At 45.5% G+C, this 21938-nt stretch overlaps 1 protein-coding gene and 1 long non-coding RNA gene across 3 annotated transcripts in view; one reads left to right on the forward strand and one right to left on the reverse strand.

The window, feature by feature from the left end:
- Positions 1 to 12305, reverse strand: part of LOC137373667 (uncharacterized) — a 60184-nt gene extending 47879 nt beyond the window's left edge. The window contains exon 1 of the long non-coding RNA XR_010975668.1: positions 11948 to 12305. This is a non-coding gene — a long non-coding RNA (uncharacterized lncRNA). The remainder of the gene's footprint in view (positions 1 to 11947) is intronic.
- The window catches only part of klhl8 (kelch-like family member 8), a 46913-nt gene continuing 37119 nt past the window's right edge, over positions 12145 to 21938 (forward strand). The window contains exon 1 of one of the 2 annotated variants that reach the window (XM_068038724.1): positions 12145 to 12391. The gene's annotated coding sequence lies outside the window, so the exon portion shown is untranslated. The remainder of the gene's footprint in view (positions 12392 to 21938) is intronic. The other variant, XM_068038743.1, reaches the window with a different exon arrangement.

Below are 21938 nucleotides of genomic sequence, written 5' to 3' on the forward strand. Positions count from 1 at the left end.
AATAAAATATTCTGTTTGATTAAAGTGCTAAATGCAGTGTGCCAGTAAAATTAGTGATAATCTGAATATATGCCCCTGCACATCTCATGATTACAATACTTAATAACAGACAATGGCATCCAGTTTTAAAAATAGTACAGCGAAACATTTCACTTTATGCTCCTCATTTCTTTGAGTGAATCTCCGACGACCAATTGCAATTATTTGGAAATAATGGGCTGAATTTTATGGGTCCCCTAGTAATGGGAACAGAGGCGGGGGGGGCCATAAATTGCATAGGAAGGTGGGGGCAGAGTGCCCAATGCCTTCCCATGCCTTCCAATTTAGTCCCGGGCAGGGAAGGCCCGCCCCAGGCCAATTAATGGCCACTTAAGAGCCTCTTCCCACATCTACCGTAATTTAATTGAAGGCTGAGGGGGCCGCCACCATGGGGAAATGCCGCCAAGACAATCCCCACCCTCACCAAACCCGCCCCATTGCTGGAGCCTGTCTAAATGTGCCCAGCAATCCTGACCCCACTCACCTCTTCTTGGGTCTCCGACATCTTCGGTATTGCAGGGCTTCCCAGTGGCGCTGCCAGTACTGCAGAGTTGCCGGCCTTCTGATTGGCCAGCAACTCTTGGAGGCAGGAGCACATCCTTTAAAGGAACAGTGTTCCCCAACAGCGGGCAGTTAATTGCCTGCCCGCCTTGAAATAGCTACGGGAGTCCGACAGAGGGTCACAGCAGGGTCTCCACCGCCACCCCCAACTTCCGGTCTGCTGCCGGGACCCCTGTCACCAGAACAAAATTCAGCCCAATGTTGCAATTTAAACATGAAACTGCATTATTAGAAGCATTCAAGGTAATGAACAATATTTGTGATGATGAAATACACGACGACAGGAGCTTTTGCCTGAAGATATTCTTTCAGACGAAGCATAAACCGAAGTCCAGTCTGTCCCTGTCTGATGTAAAAGATCCTGTGACACTATTATGAACAAGAGCAGAGGAATTCTTCCAGGTGTCCTGGCCAATATTAACCTTCAACCAACATGATGCACTGCAGCAACTCGCCATGGCTCCTTCGACAGCACCTTCCAAACCCCTGACCACTATCACCTAGAAGAATAAGGGTACCAGACAAATGGGAACACTACTGCCAACAAGTCCCCCTCCAACTTCCTGACTTGCAATTATATTACCATTCCTTCACCGTCGCTGGGTCAAAATCCTAAAATTTCCTTCCTAACAGCACTGTGGGTGTACCTACACCAATTGGATGCAGCGGTTCAAGAAGGTGGCTCACCACCAGCTGCTAAAGGGCTATTAGGGATGGACAAAAATGCTGGCCTTGCCAGCAACGCTCACATCCCAAGAACAAACAAAAAAAACCACGAAAACACATTATCTAGTCATTATAGGTTGCTGTTTTTGGGACCTCGTTTTTTTTTTTAATTCATTCATGGGATGTGGGCATCGCTGGCTAGGCCAGCATTTAATGCCCATCCCTAATTGCCCTTGAGAAGGTGGTGGTGAACTGCCTTCTTGAACCCCTGCAGTCCATTTGGGGTAGGTACACCCACAGTGCTGTTAGGAAGCGAGTTCCAGGAATTTGACCCAATGACAGTGAAGGAACGGCGATATAGTTCCAAGTCAGGATGGTGTGTGACTTGGAGGGGAACTTGCAGGTGGTGGTGTTCCCATGTATTTGCTGCCCTTGTCCTTCTAGTTGGTAGAGGTCGCGGGTTTGGAAGGTGCTGTCTTAGGAGCCTTGCTGTGTTGCTGCAGTGCATCATGTAGATGGTACACACTGCTGCCACTGTGCGTCGGTGATGGCGTGAGTGAATGTTTGTGGATGGGGTGCCAATCAAGCGGGCTGCTTTGTCCTGGATGGTGTCGAAATTCTTCAGTGTTGTTGAAGCTGCATCCATCCAGGCAAGTGGAGAGTATTCCATCACACTCCTGACTTGTGCCTTGTAGATGATAGACAGGCTTTGGGGAGTCAGAAGGTGAGTTACTCGCCACAGGATTCCTAGCCTCTGACCTGCTCTTGTAGCCACATATGGCTACTTCAGTTGAGTTTCTGGTCAATGGTAGCCCCTAGGATGCTGATAGTGGGGGATTCAGCATTGGTAATACCGTTGAATGTCAAGGGGAGATGGTTAGATTCTCTCTTGTTGGAGATGGTCATTGCCTGCACCTGTATGGCACAAATGCTACTTGCCACTTATCAGCCCAAGCCTGGATATTGTCCAGGTCTTGCTGCATTTTTACACGGACTGCTTCAGTATCTGAGGAGTCGCAAATGGTGCTGAACATTGTGCAATTATCAGCGAACATCCCCACTTCTGACCTTATGATTAAAGGAAGGTCATTGATGAAGCAGCTGAAGATGGATGGGCCTAGGACACTACCCTGAGGAACTCCTGCAGTGATGTCCTGGAGCTCAGATAATTGACCTCCAACAACCACAACCATCTTCCTTTGCGTTAGGTATGACTCCAACCAGTGGTGAGTTCTTGTCCTATTTCCCATTGACTCCAGTTTTGCTAGGGCTCCTTGATGCCATGCTCGGTCAAATGCTGCCTTAATGTCAAGGGCAGTCACTCTCACTTCACCTCTTGAGTTTAGCTCTTTTGTCCATGTTTGAACCAAGGCTGTAATGAGGTCAGGAGTTGAGTGGCCCTGGCGGAACCCAAACTGAGCAGGTTATTGCTAAGCAAGTGCTGCTTGATGGCACTGTTGATGACACCTTCAATCACTTTACTGATGATTGAAAGTAGATTGATGGGGCGGTAATTGGCCGGGTTGGACTTGTCCTGCTTTTTGTGTACAGGACATACCTGGGCAATTTTGCACATTGCTGGGTAGATGCCAGTGTTGTAGCTGTACTGGAACAGCTTGGCTAGGGGTACAGCAAGTTCTGGAGCACTGGTCCTCAGTACAATTGCTGGAATATTGTCAGGGCTCATAGCTTTTGCAGTATCCAGTGCCTTCAGTCGTTTGTGTGCAAATTGGCTCCAAATGTCCTTCATTTACAACAGTGATGACACTTTAAAAAGTACTTCATTAGTTGTAAAGCACTTTGGGACATCCTGAGGTTGTGAATGGTGCTATATAAATGTAAGTCTTTCTTTCTTTCATGACGTACATGATCTGGGAGGTAGAGAGCTTCCACAAAGAGTGGGCCATTCTTTCCAGAACTGCTTCTGCAGTAAAATGCAGCACTATTTCAATTAATGCTTCAATTACAAACATAAATCCATTCATTTTCACAAATGTCCTGTGTTAGGACAAGTGATGAGTTCCAATGCAACAACTCGCAACAAATTCCGTGAACATCTGCACTTACCACAAATAGTGTGATTTGCTGCCCCACGAGCACAATTTTGTAATATAATGCTCCTGGGACAGTAAAGGTTGTTGGCCAGGGGCTACAAGAAATACAGAACCTGTTACAAACTGTTGGATTGCTTGTTGAACTATAGTAACCTGGGTTCCGACACTGGCCTGTGCTGGTAAAAAACCAGTTTGAACTAATTAATTTATGTGACAAGACAAAGGAGAGATCACAGGAATAGAGCCTTATTTGGACACGGTGTGATACCGGGGTCTTTGGGCCTGGGCCAATAAGGAGAAGATACGAATGAGGTGAGCAGGCTTAAACCAACCGGAAAGAGACAGCTCAGTTTTGAAGAGATAAGAAAGAGAATAAGTATAGAGATTCTCGGGCATCGAGCCAGCGAGAAACTCCGGAAACCAACCATCGCGGAAGTGGAAGATCCTGCGTGAGCAACGTGGATTAAGTGGAGGGTGGCTCTCCTGTAACCCCGATATCCCAAACACCCAGCCTGAGCCTGAATTAAGAGGACTTAGTCCCACATGACAGCCAGGATCAAGTGGGTGCAGGGAATAAAGGGGCCAAGGGGATTGACTCCGCGCCACGGTTTACAAGATGATTGTTTGCGAACAGGTTTAATTAATAACAAGTCACTTTCCCAACTTGTGGTCAACTATGTGGATAATGTGGGAGGCGGTGGGGGAGCGGGCGCGAGGAGTGTGCGTGGACGGTCAATTTTACAAGAAGTAGATAACTTTGGGAAGGAAAGGAATTGGTTACAACCTTGAACAGTCATGAGCGATAAAGGAACATCTGTAATTATGGGTGACTTTAATTGCATATAGATTGGGCAAATAAAATTGGTCACAATACCGTAGAGGAGGAATTCATGCAGTGTATACGGGATGGTTTTCTGGACCAAACGTTGAGGATCACGTGTGACTTGGAGGGGAACTTGCAGGTGGTGGTGTTCCAACGTATTTGCTGCCCTTGTCCTTCTAGTTGGTAGAGGTCGTGGGTTTGGAAGTGACTAGTGGGGTACCGCAGGGATCAGTGCTAGGACCTCAGCTATTCACAATATACATTAATGATTTAGATGAGGGAACTAAATGTAATATCTCCAAATTTGCAGATGACACAAAACTGGGTAGGAGGGTGAGTTGTGAGGAGGATGCAGAGAGGCTTCAGGGTGATTTGGACAAGTTGAGTGAGTGGGTTAATACATGGCAGATGTAGTATATGTGGATAAATGTGAGGTTATCCACTTTGGTAGCAAAAACAGGAAGGCAGATTATTATCTGAACAGCTATAAACTGCGAGAGGGGAATATGCAACGAGACCTGGGTGTTCTCGTACACCAGTTGCTGAAGGCAAGCATGCAGGTGCAACAGGCAATAAAAAAGGCAAATGGCATGTTGGCCTTCATAGCGAAAGGATTCGCGTATAGGGGCAGGAATATCTTGCTGCAATTATTCAGGGCCTTGGTGAGGCCACACCTGGAATCTTGTGTGCAGTTTTGGTCTCCTTATCTGAGGAAGGATGTTCTTGCTATAGAGGAAGTGCAGCGAAGGGATGGCGGGACGGATGTATGAGGAGAGATTGAGTCGGTTCGGATTATATTCGCTGGAGTTCAGAAGAGTGAGGGGGGATCTCATAGAAACCTATAAAATTCTAACAAGACTTGACAGGGTAGATGTAGGAAGGATGTTCCCAATGGTGGGGGAGTCCAGAACCAGGGGTCATAGTTAAGGATACGGGGTAAACCTTTCAGGACTGAGATGGGGAGAAATTTCTTCACCCAGAGAGTGGAGAGCCTGTGGAATTCGCTACCACAGAAAGCAGTTGAGGCCAAAACATTGTATGTTTTCAAGAAGGAGTTAGATATGGCTCTTGGGTCTAAAGGGATCAAAGGATATGGGGTGAAAGCGGGAACAGGTTACTGAGTTGGATAATCAGCCATGATCATAATGCATGGCGGAGCAGGCTCGAAGGGCCGATAGGCCTACTCCTGCTCCTATTTTCTATGTTTCTATGAGAGCAGTCAATCCTGTTTTTACTTTTTTTTTTCCTGGGAGTGTTTGACGAGGACAGTGTAGAGGGAGCTTTACTCTATATCAAGATATAGAATGAAGGAGTTGATTCTGAGACTAGGTTCCTGAATCTTAATAAAGGAAACTATGAAGGTATGAGGCGCGAGTTGGCTATGATGGATTGGGAAACGTTACTTAAAGGGATGACGGTGGATAGGCAATGACAAACATTCAAAGAGCGCATGGATGAACTGCAACAATTGTTTATCCCTGTCTGACGCAAAAGTAAAATGGGAAAGGTAGCCAAACCATGGCTTACAAGGGAAATTAGAGATAGCATTAGATCCAAGGAAGAGGCATATAAATTTGGCAGAAAAAAAAACAGTCCTGAGGCTTGGGAGCAGTTTAGAATTCAGCAAAGGAGGACCAAGGGATTGATTAAGAAGGGGAAAATAGAGTACGAAGCAAGCTTGCGGGGAACATAAAAACCGACTGTAAAAGTTTCAATAGATATGTGAAGAGAAAAAGATTGGTGAAGACAAATGTAGGTCCGTTACAGTCAGAAAAGGGGGAATTTATTATGGGGAACAAAGAAATGGCTGACCAACTAAATGCATACTTTTGTTCTGTCTTCACAAAGGAGGACACAAATATCATACCAGAAATGTTGGGGAACACAGGGCTTAGTGAGAGAGAGGAACTGAAAGAAATCAGTATTAGTAGAGAAATGGTGTTGGGGAAATTGATGGGATTGAAGGCCAATAAATCCCCAGGGCCTGATAATCTGCATCCCAGAGTACTTAAGGAAGTGGCCCTAGAAATAGTGGATGCATTGGTGGTCACTTTGCAAGATTCTATAGACTCTGGAACAGTTCCTACGGATTGGAGGGTAGCTAATATAACCCCACTATTTAAAAAGGGAGGCAGAGAGAAAACAGGGAATTATAGACCAGTCAGCCTGACGTCGCTAGTGGGGAAAATTCTCGAGTCCATTATCAAAGATTTTATAGCAGAGCACTTGGAGAACAGTGGTAGAATCGGACAGAGTCAGCATGGATTTACGAAAGGGAAATCATGCTTGACAAATCTACTAGAATTCCTCCAGGATGTAACCAGTAGAGTTGATGAGGGACAGCCAGCGGATGTGGTTTATTTGGACTTTCAGAAGGCGTTCGACAAAGTCCCACATAAGAGATTAGCGTGTAAAATTAAAGCGCATGGGATTGGGGGTAGCGTATTGCGATGGATAGAAAATTGGTTGGCAGACAGGAAACAAAGCGTAGGGATAAATGGGTCTTTTTCCGAATGGCAGGCAGTGACTAGTGGGGTACCGCAGGGATCGGTGCTAGGACCTCAGCTATTCACAATATATATTAATGATTTAGATGAGGGAACTACATGTAATATCTCCAAGTTTGCAGATGACACAAAACTGGGTGGGAGAGTGAGTTGTGAGGAGGATGCAGAGAGGCTTCAGGGTGATTTGGACAAGTTGAGTGAGTGGGCAAATGCATGGCAGATGCAGTATAATGTGGATAAATGTGAGGTTATCCACTTTGGTAGCAAAAACAGGAAGGCAGATTGTTATTTGAACAGCTATAAACTGAGAGGGGAATATGCAATGAGACCTGGGTGTTCTCGTACACCAGTCGCTGAAGGTAAGCGTGCAGGTGCAACAGGCGGTAAAAAAGGCAAATGGTATGTTGGCCTTCATAGTGGGAGGATTCAAGTACAGGAGCAGGGATGTCTTGCTGCAATTATACAGGGCCTTGGTGAGGCCACACTTGGAATATTGTGTGCGGTTTTGGTCTCCTTATCTGAGGAAGGATGTTCTTGCTATAGAGGGAGTGCAGTGAAGGTTTACCAGACTGATTCCTGGGATGGTGGGACTGACGCATGAGGAGAGATTGAGTCGGTTAGGATTATATTCGCTGGAGTTCAGAAGAGTGATGGGGATCTCATAGAAACCTATAAAATTCTAACAGGACTTGACAGGGTAGATGCAGGAAGGATGTTCCCGATGGTGGGGGAGTCCAGAACCAGGGGTCATAGTCTAAGGATATAGGGTAAACCTTTCAGGACTGAGATGAAGGAGAAATTTCTTCACAGGGTGGTGAGCTTGTGGAATTCGCTACCACAGAAAGCAGTTGAGGCCAAAACATTGTATGTTTTCAAAAAGGAGTTAGACCCGGGTTCAATTCTGGGTGCTGCCTGTGTGGAGTTTGCAAGTTCTCCCTGTGTCTGCGTGGGTTTTCGCCGGGTGCTCCGGTTTCCTCCCACAGCCAAAAAAAACTTGCACGTTGATAGGTAAATTGGCCATTATAAATTGCCCCTAGTATAGGTAGGTGGTAGGAGAACATAGGGACAGGTGGGGATGTGGTAGCAATGTGGGATTAGTGTAGGATTAGTATAAATGGGTGGTTGATGGTCGGCACAGACTCGGTGGGCCGAAGGGCCTGTTTCAGTGCTGTATCTCTAAATAAATAAAATAAATATATAAATATAACTCTTGTGGGGGAAAGGGATCATAGGATATGGGGGGAAAGCAGGAACAGGTAACTGAGTTGGGTGATCAGCCATGATCATAATGAATGGCGGAGCAGGCTCGAAGGGCCTACTCCTGCTCCTATTTTCTATGTATCTACAAGTTCTGGGAAAGACGAGAAGCAACATCACGCTTACGACTTTGGAGAGGATAAGGAGGTTAGAGATGGGGCAATAGTTCACAGGGATTGTCGGGTCAAGGTTTGATTTTTTGAGGAGAGGCGTGATGATGGCAGATTTAAAGGAGGGAGGGCCAGTACCTGAAGAGAGAGAACCATTAACAATATCAGCGAACATGGGGTGGGGGGGAAGGTGGGTAGTCAGCAGTTCAGTGGGAATAGGGTTGAGGGAGCAGGAGGTGAGTCTCCTGAACAATATGAGCTTTGAGAGGGCATGAAGGGAGATAGCAGAGAAAATAAAAATGAGTTCAGGGCTAGGGAACGGGGAAGCTTTAGAGGAAGTTCGGCCCAGTAAGAGATACAGCAGAGGCAGCTGATCAGATGGTCTCAATCTTGGTGACAAAGAAGTCCATGAGTGCCTCACACATTGACGGATGTGAGGGTGGACCAGACAGGAGAGAGGGGTTTAAGATGATGGTTTGCAGTAGAGAAAAGAAGCCGAGGGATATCTGTTTATTCTGAGAAGTCACTCAGTGCAGAGGCTGAGAGAGAAAGGGGTGAAGATATCTTGGTGAGAAAAATTTTATTGTTCTTGAGCGGTCAGTAGAGAATGAGGGGTGAGAGTTTGGAACAAGACGAGATGCTCAAAGGAGGAGAAAGTGTCACAGTAGGCTTGAAGGGCCAAACGGCTTACTCCTGCTCCTATTTTCTATGTTTCCTGACGGACGGACCACCCGGCATCGACCTAGGCACCAGAAACGACAACGGCAAACCCAGCCCTGTCGACCCTGCAAAGTCCTCCTTACTGGCTTGTGCCAAAGTTGGGAGAGCTGTCCCACAGACCAGTCAAGCAACAGCCTGACATAGTCATACTCACAGAATCATACCTTACAGACAATGTCCCAGACACTGCCATCACCATCCCCGGGTATGTCCTGTCCCACCGGCAGGACAGACCAGCAGAGGTAGTGGCACAGTGGTATACAGTAGGGAGGGAGTTGCCCTGGGAGTCCTCAACATCGACTCCAGACCCCATGAAGTCTCATGACATCAGGTCAAACATGGGCAAGGTAACCTCCTACTGATTACCACCTACCGCCCTCCCTCAGCTTATGACTCAGTACTCCTCCATGTTGAACACCACTTGGAGGAAACACTGCGGGTGGCAAGGGCACAAGATGTACTCTGGGTGGGGGACTTCAATCTCCATCACCAAGAGTGGCTCAGTAGCACCACTACTGACCGAGATGGCCGGGTCCTGAAGGACATAGCTGCTAGACTGGGTCTGCGGCAGGTAGTGGGGGAACCAACACGAGGGAAAAACATACTTGACCTCGTCCTCACCAATCTGCCTGCAGATTGCTTCTGTCCACGACAGGATTGGTAGGAGTCACCACCGCACAGTACTTGTGGAGACGAATTCCCGCCTTCACATTGAGGATACCGTCCATCGTGTTGTGTGGCACTATCACTGTGCTAAATGGGATAGATTTCGAACAGATCTAGCATTGCAAAACTGGGCATCCATGAGGCGCTGTGGGCCATCAGCAGCAGCAGAATTGTACTCATCCACAATCTGTAATCTCATGACCCGGCATATCTCCCACTCTACCATTACCATCAAGCCGGGAGACCAACCCTGGTTCAATGAAGAGTGCAGGAGGGCATGCCAGGAGCAGCACCAGGCATACCTCAAAATGAGGTGTCAACCTGGTGAAGCTACAACCCAGCACTACTTATGTGCCAAACTGCGTAAGCAGCATGCGATAGACAGAGCTAAGCGATCCCATAACCAACGGATCAGATCTAAGGTCTGCAGTCCTGACACATCCAGCCGTGAATGGTGGTGGACAATTAAACTACTAACTGGAGGAAGTGGCTCCTCAAAGATGGGGGAGCCCAGCACATCAGTGCGAAAGATAAGGCTGAAGCATTTGCAACAATCTTCAGCCAGAAGTACCAAGTTGATGATCCATCTCGGCCTCCTCCTAAAGTCCCCAACATTACAGATGCCAGACTGCAGCCAATTCGATTCACTCCGCGTGATATCAAAAAATGGCTGAAGGCACTGGATACTGCAAAAGCTATGGGCCCTGACAATATTCCAGCAATAGTACTGAAGACCTGTGCTCCAGAACTTGCCGCGCCCCTAACCAAGCTGTTCCAGTACAGCTACAACACTGGCATCTACCCGGCAATGTGCAAAATTGCCCAGGTATGTCCTGTACTCAAAAAGCAGGACAAGTCCAACCCGGCCAATTACCGCCCATCAGCCTACTCTCAATCATCAGTAAAGTGATGGAAGGTGTCATCAACAGTGCCATCAAGCGGCACTTGCTTAGCAATAACCTGCTTAGTGACCCTCAGTTTGGGTTCCGCCAGGGCCATTCAGCTCCTGATCTCATTACAGCCTTGGCTCAAACATGGACAAAAGAGCTGAACAAGAGGTGAGGTGAGAGTGACTGCCCTTGATATTAAGGCTGCATTTGACCGAGTATGGCATCAAGGAGCCCTAGCGAAACTGAGGTCAATGGGAATCAGGGAGAAAACCCTCCGCTGGCTGGAGTCATACCTAGCGCAAAGGAAGATGGTTGTGGTTGTTGGAGGTCAATCATCTGAGCTCCAGGACATCACTGCAGGAGTTCCTCAGGGTAGTGTCCTAGGCCCAACCATCTTCAGCTGCTTCATCAACGACCTTCCTTCAATCATAAGGTCAGAAGTGGGGATGTTCGCTGATGATTGCACAATGTTCAGCACCATTCGTGACTCCTCAGATACTGAAGCAGTCCGTGTAGAAATGCAGCAAGACCTGGACAATGTCGCTGATAAGTGGCAAGTAACATTCGCGCCACACAAGTGCCAGGCAATGACCATCTCTAACAAGAGAGAATCTAACCATCTCCCCCTTGACATTCAACGGCATTACCATCGCTGAATCCCCACTATCAACATCCTAGGGGCTACCATTGACCAGAAACTGAACTGAAGTAGCCATATAAATACCGTGGCTCCAAGAGCAGGTCAGAGGCTAGGAATCCTGAGGCGCGTAACTCACCTCCTGACTCCCCAAACCCTGTCCACCATCTACAAGGCACAAGTCAGGAGTGTGATGGAATACTCTCCACTTGCCTGGATGGGTGCAGCTCCAACAACACTCAAGAAGCTCGACACCACCCAGGACAAAGCAGCCCGCTTGATTGGCACACCATCTACAAACATTCACTCCCTCTACCACTGACGCACAGTAGCAGCAGTGTGTACCATCTACAAGATGCACTGCAGCAATGCACCAAGGCTCCTTGGACAGCACCTTCCAAACCCGCGACCTCTACCAACTAGAAGGACAAGGGCAGCAAATACATGGGAACACCACCACCTGCAAGTTCCCCTCCAAGTCACACACCATCCTGACTTGGAACTATATCGCCGTTCCTTCACTGTCGCTGGGTCAAAATCCTGGAACTCCCTTCCTAACAGCACTGTGGGTGTACCTACCCCAAATGGACTGCAGGGGTTCAAGAAGGTCACCACCACCTTCTCAAGGGCCATTCGGGATGGGCAATAAATGCTGGCCTGGCCAGCGACGCCCACATCCCATGAATGAATTTTAAAAAAAAGTAAGGGGTCAGGTGAAGATTTAAGTTATGCTACTCATGAAGTGGTTACTTAATTGGGTTTTATGGCAGACAACAAATAGTCCTGTTAATTATGAGCAATCAGATGTGCTGTTGTTGTAAAAAGGCTGGGCATAAAGAACAAAAGTTGGACTTAGCCTTACAATTTCAAGTATTTACTTGTATGTTTACTCTGATGTGAAGAGGTTCGTTTTCGGGCAGGTTATTGGCGTGCAACATGCATTTTCAATCTTTCATCAAATGTCTAAGAAACTAGAGAAGGTTGCTTACAAGAGTAACACGGAGACTTTAAGGGTACCTGGTTTATTAGCTGCGAAGAATGGCCTGGTTCATAGCAGGCAGAGGGCATGTGGACTCTTTGGGACAGTTGAATTGCATCAAAGGAACAGATGGATCGACTGGTGAAATAGAAGATGCCAGAACTTTCAACTCATTTGTTCAACAGTTTGAGCTTGCGTATTTTGCACTCGGTGCTTTCAGCTTCCAGCAGCGTTTGCTGTTGAGGGCGATTGCGCTCGCGCGTCAGGGGCGGGAGGAGAAGCACCCGGAACATCGGCCCCGGGGTCAAGGGGGGACCGGGACCGGCTGTCACCCCACCCGGGCAGTCCGGAAGTGCTGTGTGGGGGTGGGGCAGCGGTTGGTGCCGGTGCGGATTGGGCTGAGGCTGAGCTTGAGAGTTCGGGCCGCTCTCCGGGCACTGGCTCCCTCTGCTATGGCTGCACAAACATCACACCAGGAAAAGGTATGTCTGAGAATGGAAGAGCCGCTTCAGCCCAGATAAATAGTTGGTTAGTTTTAAAAACTAAACCAACAAAATGCCGTGTTATCTGATTTTTACTGAAATGCAGCCTGACTAATCATTATTGTGAGGCTTAGGATCAGAGCCGGTTAATGCTTGTTCAGTATTGCTATGGACAAAGAGTAAACTCCCATGCTCTGTATCTCAACTGGGCTCGGTTTTATTTTTCAACGCAATGTTTTGGGCGCCTGTGTGTTTTGTAAACAACTGTGTTTCCTCTCACTTTCTCGGGGTTGCGGAATAATTTTCTCCAGCGACTTTCCAGGCTGTTTGCCTCAAGGCAGCTTTGTATTTAAGCGCAGTGTGGCGGCTGAATATGTTGTCAGGTTTTCGCTGCTCCAGGTTGGGAGTCACACGCCAGATAAACTCCCTCAACACGTATGTTTGTTTATACCGATGGAACAACGCACGGAATGGGAAAAATGAAGAGCTACTTTTTTGTACAGTTATAAATGTTCATTTATCCTCCCTTGGATCACGAAGCAGCATGAATCGAGAGGGTAGGCGACTAGTTTCAGGCCTGCCCCGAAACACTTCACAGTACAGTAGAAAATTCAGTGATCTGTTAAAGACTCTCTCATTTTCCCACTCAGTTGACCTCCCTACAACTCCTTGTAAAGATCAAGGGATGGATGTGGAGCAAAGACACGCAAATGGATTTGAAGTACAGATCAGCCATGATCCAGTTGAATATCTGGGCAGGTCAAGGGGATGAATGGCCAACTCCTCCTATGATTTGGGAACTCAGCAGTATAGGAGAATTAATCTGAATTTTAATGAATTATTTTTAAAGAACACTGTTTTGGTTACCATAAAGCAAGCAATACCAGAAAAGGTTGTGCTGGGAAGGGCATTTCTCTGGGAAAACAACCTTTGTCATCTCACTTGCCACCAAACAATTTGAGGTTTTTGTGCCTTTAATAACAATTAGTAAATTTTTTTCCTGGTTTTGTATTTAGTCTGGCCCAGGGGGAGGAAGTGAGAGACACCAAATAATAATCCACAACATTCCTGTCATGTCTTCCTTAGTTTCTCAATTCAGTAAGGCTGCAAAGAACTCCCACATGACTTTTCTAACTGGGTAAGTTTTGATGGCGAGTAGTGCTGATATGTGGGCTGGAAGTGGCTCAAAGAATACACACCTGGTAATGTAAGCTTGTAACCAAATCAACCCTCTGTGGTTATTTCAGTAATCTATTACCTGAAATAGGCAAGTCTGCAGTACTTGCTGATGGAACCTTGGTGGATAGAGCTATCACTGGGGTCGGAGTTCTTACTGATCTAGATAACTCTGCAAGTTGAAGCCTCAGTATTGTCAGCTCAATTAGCAGCTGCATGTTTTTAGCTGATTAAACTCCAGCAGAAGCTCTGCACACTTGAGTTTGAGAGGGTGGTCTCTAAATCTTGGCTCTACCAATCTGTACTCAAGCTCTCTGGACTTGCTAAGTAGGAAGTGTACTTCCCTAGGAGGCAAACCCTGCAGGAACATTGCTCAATAGCTTGATTTGAAGATTCCTAAGGGCAGTGATGGGTATCTGTCAGTGTCCGACATTGGGCCGGCTGAAAATGGAAAGCTAGGTACCTTGATCCATTTGTTGTGGGAATGTCCTGGGTTACCCCCTTCTGGAGTTCTTAAGGACTTGGCTTGAAGCTGTGTTCCCCATTGTTCTTGTGCTGCTTATAAGAACTAGGAGCAGGAGTAGGCAATTCAGCTCCTTGAGCCTGCTCCGCCATTCATTACGATCATGGCTGCTCTCATCTCAGCCTCAACTCCACTTTCCTGCCCGTTCTCCATAACCCTTCAATCCATTACTAATTAAAAAATCTGTCCATCTCCTCCTTAAATTTACTTGATGTCCCGGCATCCACCGCACTCTGGGGTAGTGAATTCCACAGACTCCCGACCCTTTGAGAGAAGTAATTTCTCCTCATATCTGTTATAAATCTGCTACCCCTTATCCTAAAGCTATGATCTCTTGTTCTAATTTTTATTCTGGGGATCTGGAGCCTCTTCCTGGAATGTTATGGTTTGGCAGTTTGTAGCAAGTGAGTTTCTGTTGTATTGAGAATAATAAACAAACACAGCTGCTTGTTTTTCTTTTGCTTTCCCATGTAGCTAAATCTGAACACTTCATGCGTCTCAAAGGCTCAAGTGGATTTAGCAAAAACACTTTCATTTGTTTGGAAAACTTTTGGTTCTGTACTGGTCTCCACTCTGTGTCTTATCCCCCTTTGTAACCTCATCACTCCTCCGCTCCTCATGTTTGTAGTTTTTCTGAGACAATCCAATTCTGAATCGTATCCTCTGCAACCCCCATTCTTATCATGTTATTTGTTGTCTTTTTGTGAGCTGTTCTGATTTGTTACTGGTTTGTTTTTTTACTTTTATATTGGATAATTTGTCTTCTCTGAAATTGTACAGAAGACATTGTAATGAGGTTTTCTTTTTTGTAGGAATGTAAAACTTTAAATAAATTGCCAAAAGCTTTTCAAGAAAGCTGATGTCAATTAAAGGATTATTATATCATTGTGATAGCACTTTTTTTTTTACATTCTAAGTTGCACATCTATTCATTTCCTTAATTCTGCCCCTATCTGAAAAGGTTTCTGCTAAATGGTGCACTTTATCTGCCTTAGTTCACATACCTAAAGCACTTGTGGTCCTTTTCCAGTTATACAAATAACCAAAAATGATGTACACAGAAATACAAGGAATATAGTTTCAATGTAGTACACAAGGAATGTAGGGATCCTGGTGGAAAGCTAATCATAGTGATGATGACACTTGGGTGTCTACAGAGTCTGAACCTAGTTTACAGTATACTGCAAAAATTTGCATTGATATAATGCCTTTAATGTAGAAAATGTCCCAAAGCACTTCACAGAAGTGTAATCAATAAATGGATGCCAAGCCAAAGGAGGAGATATTTAGAGGGGTTGTCAATATCTTGGTTGAAGAGTTGGGTCTTAAGGAGAAGAGGGAAGAATTCCAGACCAGGGTTGCAAAGGATAGGCATAAGAGAAACAAAGTGTTCAGGGAAGGTGTTGTCGGGCTGGAGGAGATTACAGAGAAGGAGAAGGCATCAAAAGGATTTTAACAGCATGAGAATTTTAAATTTGAGATGTTGGGCCAGTGTAGGTCATTGCAGGTGTGCAGGTGATGAGTGAGTGGGACTTGATGCTAGTTAGGAGAGCAGAGTTTTGGATGAGCTGAAATTTAAGGAGAGTGGAGAATGGGTGGTTGGACAGGAGAGCAATGAAATTGTTTAGTGTGGAGGTGACGCAGGCATGGATAAGGGTTTCAGCAGCAGATGGACTGAGGTCGGCTGGAGGTGGTCAATGTTACAATGCTGGAAGTAGGTATTATCGTTCCAGAATCATTCATTATTAAACAGCAGAATTTGTCAACAATAAATTTTGGATTTTCTTGTGAGTACCAATGTTGCCTCCCTCCAGTTTGCCAAATTTTTCAGTGAAAATTGGTGAGTTATATTTTAAAGTGGTCTTTTCCACTGGGACTTGGTTAAGTTGAACCTATAGCAGAACAAAGCTTATTTGATAGTTGGGATTTCTTTTTAAAGTTTTCCATCTGGCACTTGGCCTGCTGCTTGCCCTCAGTTTTCAGCTGCTGGCAATCTCTTTTCCTAATGTTAAAGTGACACAATAGAGCTGGAGGGGTATTTTAAAAGGGAGAGGAGGGCTTACTGCAAACAATAACAAATGTCTGGTGTGGGAAAATTAACTGTTTACTGCCTGTGGTACACCCTTACAGTTTGCAATGCCTAAGATGCCTTTTAAAATAAGGACCTCGCCTTCACGAGCTGAGAGTCAGGAAAGTGCATTACTCTACAAAAATCTAACCAGCTTCGCAAAGTAACTACTAGATCAGGAACCAAGAATTTAAAACTAGATTAAAACATCAGGTTGCTGTCAGAATACCCATTACTTGCCTTTGTTTTCTCCTTTGACTGCAAGCTATGCTCCATTTTGCATTGCCGTCCCAACAGCTCCTCATCCATCTGCCACTATGTACACACATACAGCAGTCTTTTAATGTTTCACCGTGTTGACTATGTGATAAAGCCTGGCTACCTGAACCTGAGTCTGATGAGACCCGACTACATGTGTCAGGTTCGGGTCGGGTCTATTTTCAGAGCCCAGCATTCGGGCTCTGGTCGGCCTGGACAGTGCTGCTTCTGGGAACTCACAGGATCAGGCTTGCCCATGATTTCCCACAACTCCATCTGCAGGAATAGCCTGCTGCCAGAACGGATAAATGATATTCGTGTCAGGTTGGGTGTGGAAAAATTAAAGGGCTCGGGCCCAGGCCAGGTTCAGGTTGGCTGTGGTCGGGTCGGGTTTTAAATTTATACCCAAGACAGGCTTTACTGTGTGATCCTTACTTACTTTTTAGCACCAAATGCCAAAGTTAATGCATCATGAGCTACTCGAGCTGACATTTTCACAGTTTCATATAAACTATTGTTCCAGTGTTGTTGAAAAATGATACTATGATATCACAACAACAATTTATATTTATATAGCACCTTTAATGTAATAAAATGTCCCAAGGCACTTCACAGGAGTGTTATAAAGCAACATTTGACACTAGGCCACATAATGAGATGAGGGCAGATGACCAAAAGCTTGGTCAAAGAGGTAGGTTTTAAGGAGCAAAAAACAGAAAATGCTGGAAATACTCAGGTCATGACCTGAAACATTAACTCTGTTTCTCCCTTCACAGATGCTGCCTGACCTGTTGACTATTTTCAGCATTTTCTGTTTTTGTTTCAGATTTCCAGCATCCACAGTATTTTGCTTTTGTATTAGGTTTTAAGGAGTGTCTTAAAGGAGGAAAAAGAGGCAGAGGGGTTTAGGGAGGGAATTCCAGAACTTAGGACCTTGGCTGCTGAAGGCAAGGTCGCCAATAGTGGAGCAATTAAAATCAGGGATGGTCAAGACGGCAGAATTGGAGGAAACGCGGATATCTTGGAGGGATATGGGGCTGGAGGAGATTACAGATTTAGGAAGGGCTGAGGCCATGGAGGGATTTGAAAACAAGGATGGGATTTTTAAAATTGAGGTGTTGTTCAACCAGGAGCCAATGTAGGTCAGTTTTGAAATGCACTTTCTTTCCTCCTTTTAAGACAATCTTTAAAACCTACCACTTAACAGGGACATGGTGCGAGTAAGGACAAGGGCAGCAGAGGTTTGGATGACCTCAAGTTTTCAGAGGGTAGATTGTGAGGGGCCAGCTAGGAGTGCATTGGAATAGTCACGTCTAGTGTCACGAAGGCCCCCACCTGCCAAGAATGAGGCATATTAATTTCATCATATGGGCAATAATTTTCAAATTATTGCTGGGAAGAAGAGAAGGCCTGTTACAAGGGGTTACCAGGCCCCTGACTGGAAAGACATTTTTGCATATTAACAGACACTGCTTGTAGACAAAGGAGCTATTCCCTGCTCCAATTCAATCCACAAACACATGGTCAGACCAGTTAGTCACATGCCTGGCTGGTTGTTGTAGAGTTTTGAACTGAGAGCCTGGAGAAAGCTCTTTGCTGCTGGATTGAAAAGACCTCTCTTGGCTGGCTTGCCATAGCCTCTCCTGTCTGCTCCCATCTCTTTCTCATGGAATTCCAAAATCTGACTGAAGACACATGAATCCCAAGAGAGAAAAGTCTCCTACAGTCAATAAGGTTTAAGAAGAATATTGGGCCCCAACGAAAAGCAAGATCTAACTACAAGCAAGGACTCTACAGTGAGCTCAAAGACCCATAACAAAAACTCTTCAGATATTGCCTCAAACCTTTCCACTTCATTTTTCTTCTCTTTTCTGTCTCTATTTGCATGTGCATATTGCATATGCATGCTAGCGTGGGGCGCAGCATGTAGCCATAGGTGTAACCAAATTAGAGGTTTAAATTTAATAAAATTTCACCTTTAAACCTAAGAAAGCCTGATATGCTGATTTCTTTGCCAGTTAATTGGAAAGCGGTGAACAAGGATTCACCAAGGGGGAGCTAAAACACAGTGTATTTAAAAATAAAACCTTGTTACAGTAAGACCAGGTGAAGGCTGAAAGGGAACCCTAGACTTTCTCACCTGGTCGTAACGCTAGAGATAACAAAGGCATGAATGAGGGTTTTAGCAGCTGATGAGCTGAGGCTGGAGCAGCTTCTAGCAATGTTATGGAGGTGGGAATGGCTGATCCTACTGATGTGGATATGTGTTCTGAAGCTCATCTCTGGGTCAGCAGTGACACAAAGGCTGAAAACAGTCTGGTTCAGTCTCAGACAGTTGCCAAGAAGAGGGATGAACAGGGTCGCAAATGATCAGAGTAGGGACCGAAGAGAATAACTTTGGTCTTCCGAGTATTTAATGGGAGGAAATTTCTGCTGATCCAGTACTGGATGTCGGTCAAGCAATCTGATAATTTAGCAACAGTGGAAGAGTCGAGAGGGCTGGTGGTGAGGTAGAACTGGGTGTCATTGGCGTACGTGTGGAAACTCATGCTGTGTTTTCGGATGATGTCGCTATGAGGCAGCATATAGATGAGAAATAGAAGGGGGGGTCAAGGATAGATCCTTGGAGGACATCAGAGGCAACTTGTAGGACAATTTCCTTTCGGGGTGCATAAATAATATGCTGAAATTTGACTGCAATTAAATTTCATTGTTATTTTGTGGAGAAGTCTTGGGCGCACCACCTGCTTCCATTATATTCTGAAGCAGTTTTTTAAAAATTGAGTTTGGACAAGTCAAGGGTAGCCAGAATCTTTCAGCAGCTGTTTATACTTTCTCTCATCCACAGTCCTCTTGATTTCCACTGATTCATATAAGGATAAACATGTTTAATCTGTTAGAACATAAGTGTAGCATTTCCTTTTATAGCAATAAATTCCAATTTAGTGAATTGTTGGTTCGTCTACCTCTTCTATCAGGAGTTACTTCATCTGTTTCTGTCACTTGGCATAGTGAGAAATGTCTAATCTAGACACTTAATAGCAAATTAGATTTGTACAGCTATTTTTTTTAAAAGAACACTGCTCTGGCACAAGTTTCATATTTTTACACTACTGAACTAAACTGCACTCTGTGTACTTGTTTGCCTTTCTGCTGGTTCTTCCCTCGAGTCATTTCAAGCAAAAAGGCAGCAACAAAATTTTGGGAGCATCGTGGCAACCCCAATCTCCTTGAATCTCAGGAATTTTCAGTTCTGACAGAGGGTTACACACAAAATGTTAACCTGTCTTTTCTTCTTGAGCTGACTGGCTTGAGCATGCCCAGCATTTTCTGCTTTTGTTTTAGATTTCCAGCAATTGTGTTTGTTTGCAAGGTGACAGCCGTGGCTCAATTGGTAACACTCTTGTGTTTGAGTCACAAGACTGTAGGTTCATGTCCCAATCCAGGACGTCAGCACAAAAATCAAACCTGACACTCCAGTGCATTATTGAAGCAGCACTGCATTATCTAAGATTCCATCTTTCTAGTGAAACCAAAAGCCCATCTGTCCTGTCAGGTGGGTGTAAAAGATCCCGTGGCACTGTTTTGAAGAGCAGGGGAGTTATCCCTGATGCCCTGGCCAATATTTATCTCCCAATCAATGGTCATTATCACATTGCTGTTTATGGTAGCTTGCTGTGTGCAAATTGTCTGCCATGTTTACTACAATACAACAGTGACTACATTTCAAAAGTACTTCATTGACTGTAAACTACTTTGAGACAGACATTCAGTGCTCTTGAAAAGAACTATATCAGTGCAAGTCTTTTTTTTCTTTTGTTTTAGAAGCATAGCCAAGTAAAAACTCCATAAAATGGAACCAAAAGGGGTGTTGGGAAGGAGTGGAAAGACGTGCACAGTACTGGAAAATACTGTTATACCCCAGTTCTTCCTTTTGCACAAAAGTCTGCAAATTTCCATTTTTTAGATTGGCACCTCATTAATCCTGCAAGGGGAAAAATGTAGGCTATACACCAAATAGGAACATAATTTGCTTATAAAGCAGCAAATTAGATTCCCAGCAGCTGAAGCTTTCAGACAATTGTATCTGCTGTGATTGGATTCACTCTTGTTGGAAAGTCATTTAATGAAAATTTCTGGTAATTTCTCGCCACATTAGCTGCAAAGGATTGCAGTGGCTTCAATAAGCAAATTAACCTGAAACAGTCACTCCAAAAAGCAAGGTCTGCTATACCTCAAAGATTTCTTGGAGGATAATGACACCCAGTTCTCAGCACTGTAGGGATTATGTGAGGACTATCACTGACTTTCAAAAAGGAATGTGAACCTTCTGAGTGGTGTGAAACAGGGCTGTGTTCTCGCACCCACACTTTTTGGGATTTTCTTCTCCCTGCTGCTTTCACATGCGTTCAAATCCTCTGAAGAAGGAATTTTCCTCCACACAAGATCAGGGGGCAGGTTGTTCAACCTTGCCCGTCTAAGAGCGAAGTCCAAAGTACGGAAAGTCCTCATCAGAGAACTCCTCTTTGCTGACGATGCTGCTTTAACATCTCACACTGAAGAATGCCTGCAGAGTCTCATCGACAGGTTTGCGGCTGCCTGCAATGAATTTGGCCTAACCATCAGCCTCAAGAAAACGAACATCATGGGGCAGGATGTCAGAAATGCTCCATCCATCAATATTGGCGACCACGCTCTGGAAGTGGTTCAAGAGTTCACCTACCTAGGCTCAACTATCACCAGTAACCTGTCTCTAGATGCAGAAATCAACAAGCGCATGGGTAAGGCTTCCACTGCTATGTCCAGACTGGCCAAGAGAGTGTGGGAAAATGGCGCACTGACACGGAACACAAAAGTCCGAGTGTATCAGGCCTGTGTCCTCAGTACCTTGCTCTACGGCAGCGAGGCCTGGACAACGTATGCCAGCCAAGAGCGACGTCTCAATTCATTCCATCTTCGCTGCCTTCGGAGAATACTTGGCATCAGGTGGCAGGACTATATCTCCAACACAGAAGTCCTTGAAGCGGCCAACACCCCCAGCTTATACACACTACTGAGTCAGCGGCGCTTGAGATGGCTTGGCCATGTGAGCCGCATGGAAGATGGCAGGATCCCCAAAGACACATTGTACAGCGAGCTCGCCACTGGTATCAGACCCACCGGCCGTCCATGTCTCCGTTATAAAGACGTCTGCAAACGTGACATGAAATCGTGTGACATTGATCACAAGTCGTGGGAGTCAGTTGCCAGCATTCGCCAGAGCTGGCGGGCAGCCATAAAGACAGGGCTAAATTGTGGCGAGTCGAAGAGACTTAGTAGTTGGCAGGAAAAAAGACAGAGGCGCAAGGGGAGAGCCAACTGTGCAACAGCCCCAACAAACAAATTTCTCTGCAGCACCTGTGGAAGAGCCTGTCACTCCAGAATTGGCCTTTATAGCCACTCCAGGCGCTGCTTCACAAACCACTGACCACCTCCAGGCGCGTATCCATTGTCTCTCGAGATAAGGAGGCCCAAAAGAAGAA

This window comes from Heterodontus francisci, chromosome 1, assembly GCF_036365525.1.
Source record: "Heterodontus francisci isolate sHetFra1 chromosome 1, sHetFra1.hap1, whole genome shotgun sequence".
Taxonomy (NCBI): domain Eukaryota; kingdom Metazoa; phylum Chordata; class Chondrichthyes; order Heterodontiformes; family Heterodontidae; genus Heterodontus; species Heterodontus francisci.